Source organism: Schistocerca cancellata, chromosome 1, assembly GCF_023864275.1.
Source record: "Schistocerca cancellata isolate TAMUIC-IGC-003103 chromosome 1, iqSchCanc2.1, whole genome shotgun sequence".
NCBI lineage: Eukaryota > Metazoa > Arthropoda > Insecta > Orthoptera > Acrididae > Schistocerca > Schistocerca cancellata.
The window spans coordinates 789,249,781-789,253,876 of NC_064626.1; the positions used below are offsets into that span (position 1 = coordinate 789,249,781).

Sequence of the window (4,096 nt, forward strand, 5' to 3'; positions counted from 1 at the left end):
ACAAAGGTACGTGTATCAGATTGGAACAACCGAAATAAAATGTTCAAACGTACCTACGTTCTGTATTTTAATTTAAAAAACCTACCTGTTACCAAGTGTTCGTCTAAAATTGTGAGCCATATGTTTGTGACTATTACAGCGCCATCTATCACAAAGCGAAAAAAGTGGTCCAACTAAAACATTCATATTTCCTTACGTACTACACGAATATGTACTAAAAAATGGGGGTTCCTAATTTAAAAAACGCAGTTGATATCCGTTTGACCTATGGCAGCGCCATCTAGCGGGCCTACCATAGTGCCATCTGGTTTCCCCTTTCAAGCTAGACAAGTTTCGTTCTTTGTAGTTTTTTCATTTGACGCTTATTTCGTGAGATATTTGGCCCAGTCACGATCAATGGACCACCCTGTATGCTGGAAATACGGTCCATCCATATAAACCTGAACTACTTCAATGGGCTATAATTTCCGTCCGAAAGCTCGTGCCAAGGGGAAAGTTGTTTTAAAGGTCTGGGAGAAGGAGAATTACCGCCCATAGTTGGCTAGTTGATTGCTGTTTCTGCGCATGGTGTCCTTTGTACGGTATTATGCAGCCCTTGCGCGGCTCGTGTTAGTTCGTTCGTAAGTTCGTCTGTCGCGGTTTGTGAAGTCTGTGTGTAGTACGGACCACGTGACAATAACGAGGCAATTAGTGATTCTTTCGCAGTCTTCAGCTGGCAGCAACATGCAGTACACACTTCGAGAGCGGGCTTTTATTGTGGAAGACGGACTCATTGGTTACAGCTCAATGAGCATTCTGGAGAGAATTCAATGTGTGCGATGTTCCAACAAAGGCAACAATTTTATCGACTGTAAGGAAGCTGGAGACAACTGATGTACTAAACAGTGACAGATAGACCATCACTGAGTGCAGAGGTTACTCAAAAATCGTTGCAATGTTTGAGCCAGGATACAGGTGTTTCATACGACACATGTCACAGAGGTGCGAAGACGTCAGAAATGGGACCATACAGAGTACACATTGCAAGGAACAGATCATGAGAAAAGAATGCGTTAATGTCGATAGTTTTAGGGGTTTCTTATTCAACGTCCAGACATTATCTTCGTAATTCAGTTTACAGATGAGGCGTGGTTCCGTCTGTCAGGTTACATCAACACACAAAACAGCAGATACTGGGCTGGTATAAACTCCCATAACATCCACGAAAGGACACTGCATGATGAAAACGTTGGAGTGTGACGCACTGCGTCATCTTCCAATATTGGTGACATACGAACGTAGACACTACAGATTCTATAGGCAACTTCAATACCTTTGTGGAACAACTGGATAACGTCGAACTTACAGAAGGTTATTTCCAGCAAGATGGAGCAATGTGTCACACGTCTAGTGCTTCCATTCAACATGTAAACGGTCTCTTTGGTGGCCGCAAAATCTGAAAACGTTTGTGTCCCCGTGCCTCCCTGATCACCTGACCTAACCTCCCCGGATTTTGTATTGGGGGGGGGGGGGTATTTTAAAAGACAAGTGTACAAGAATAGACCTAGAACCACTGCAGAGCTCCATGAGTACATTACACACGAAATGAGCAACACTGGCGAGGATGCACTTCACAGAATACGGTAAACGAGTACAGTTGTGCATCAATGCTGGTGGAGGGCACTTCCAACATTTGCTGTGAGGACTTTGTATGTATGTATCTAGTCTCCCAGTTGTGTATTATCATCCCCGAAAATTGGAAATGTGTCCTAGTATTGACTCTAATGTTGTGGCTCGTTAAAGTAGTTCAGGTTTCCGTGGATCACACTATAGAACACGAATGAAGAGCGTGTCTGTACAGCTAAAAAGAAATACCTGTATGACATGGTTGACAGGGAGACGACGACTGCTGGATTCAGCCGCCTGACAGTTTCCGTCCTTCGTGTGCGATCTTCCAGTTCCAGGCGGTGTACGAGAGTCGTGTGTTAAGTCTAGGTACTGTAAAGGGTGTTTGTCACAGCGTGGTACCATATTTACGTGGCACGAAGAAGAGACGAGAGGATGAAACCCAATGCCGGCAGTTAGCGTACTCCATTCGAACAGAAATAAAACAGCTGCCAATCCTGATGTCCTCATTCGAGGGAAGTATCAGTCTTAACAGCGCCACATGTGCTCATTCCATGTTCTTAGAGGTTCGGAAATCGGAATATCATCGAAGGCACTGGAGCACAGTCTGGTGCTCAGGAGCTTTATGCCTCCATCTCTTCTTCTCTTGTCAGCTACAGTCGCCCTACTGACCATTATGCTACGGCTACACCTTATACACAACCCCTCCTCTGTCCTCGGTCTGTACGCTTTTATCTGCCTCTAAAACAGAACACAAATTTGATGGCAATGTGCAATCGTGCAGAAAAACTGCGTGAAGCGTACACAGTCATCTGGAATACTATTAAGTATAACGATAAATCTCTTTCCACCAAACCCGAAATACGTCACTACCACTCAGACGCTATCCCAGAAGCACTCTTTGTAATTCAGACATCATCATTAACCATGAACATTTGCGAGAGTCTAGGGTCCATTCTGAGGGACAGGGAAGGCGAGGGAGAGGGGGGGGGGGGGAAGAGAGAAACAATGTGCACTCCCTATTATCAGTACTTAGCTCCAAGATTCTGAACACAGATCTGTAGATTATAGCTGAGCTAGCATATGAATGGTGGGAATGCTTTATCTCTCTGTCGTTTACACCTACGTTCGGGAAATTAACTTTTTTTGTTGTTGCATCTTCCTCTTCCTTTCTCGTCTTCGCTCAGGTTCCTGTGATTTGCCTATTGTTGGCAGAAGCTACGGTCAGCCTTCGAATGATGGCGTTTTAGTGGCTGTAATGTTTTCTACAGCCCGTCAAGCCGCAAAACAATTCAGAACACAAATGTAATATATTATGTGTTAAACGAAGCTTGCAGTTTTTTAGAATTTTTTGTCTTTTTCGGGATTCTCAATTCTCACCATAACGTATTAGCTGAAAAATCTGGAAATAATAGATGCAAAAACATAAACGCTTTTAATAACACACTGTTTGGAGGGTGCGGGGGTCATGACCACAATGATCCCTAGTTGGGTCCGCGCCTTCATGTATGTCACTGTCATCGAGATATGACGGTAGATTTTGCGGAAAATATTCAGACCTAAGATCCAAGGTCTGGGCCTCTATTGAGGACGAAATTGAGAGTAACTGTGAATTTATCTGGACACGAGTAACTGACACAGGTGAACTCAGGTTAATCATCGGATGGTTTTACCCGCCACCCTATTTCGCGTAATAGTTGTAGATTCATTCCAAGAAACCATCCTCTTAGGGATACACCTCGATCGCCCAAAATAAGTTGGAGGCGACTTTTAAGTATATACTGGGACGTCTATGGATTCATTGCAGGCAGAGCGGACACAGAATCCTGTGTAGTAGATCTGAACACGTTTTCCGAAAACTCTCAGGAGCAGCTAGTTCGGCAATCCTCACGGAATAGACATGTATGGAATTAAATGCCCTACAGCGACATGAATGCATCGAAGGAACTCCGTTCCTACAGTGATGTTATCTCCACAGACTCTGTGGGAGAACCTATGGTAGTAGTGAAATGATAATTAAATCAAGACCCTAAGATGCCGTCATGCGTTGATATACATCAACGGGGACAGTTTGAAAATGTGTGCCCCGACCGGGACTCGAACCCGGGATCTCCTGCTTACATGGCAGACGCTCTATCCATCTGAGCCACTGAGGGCACACAGGATAGTGCGACTGCAGGGATTTATCCCTTGCACACTCCCCGTGAGACCCATATTCACAACTTAATGTTCACACACTACAATCGTAGTGCCCCTGCCCATTACACTCATTACTCGCGGCAGACAATCTTACCGAGTTCCGAACTCTCCAGTGGTTCAACGTTTTAAATGAGATGCTAACAGGTATGTTTGTAAAGCAAGGTACTAACAGTGAAAGGGACATAAAATTTCAGTTTGTGTTTGATAACGTCGGGCGAACTGGTCAGACTCAGTGCTTATATCAGGGTGGTAGCATAGGGACATGCCAGATTTTACGTTGTGCTAGTCTGAA

General features: G+C 44.4%; 1 non-coding gene across 1 annotated transcript; it reads right to left on the reverse strand.

Moving 5' to 3' along the window:
• Positions 1 to 3,687: 3,687 nt before the first annotated feature.
• Positions 3,688 to 3,762, reverse strand: Trnat-ugu (transfer RNA threonine (anticodon UGU)). The gene has a single exon. It is a non-coding gene; the product is annotated as a tRNA-Thr (tRNA).
• Between the last annotated feature and the right edge of the window lie 334 nt (positions 3,763 to 4,096).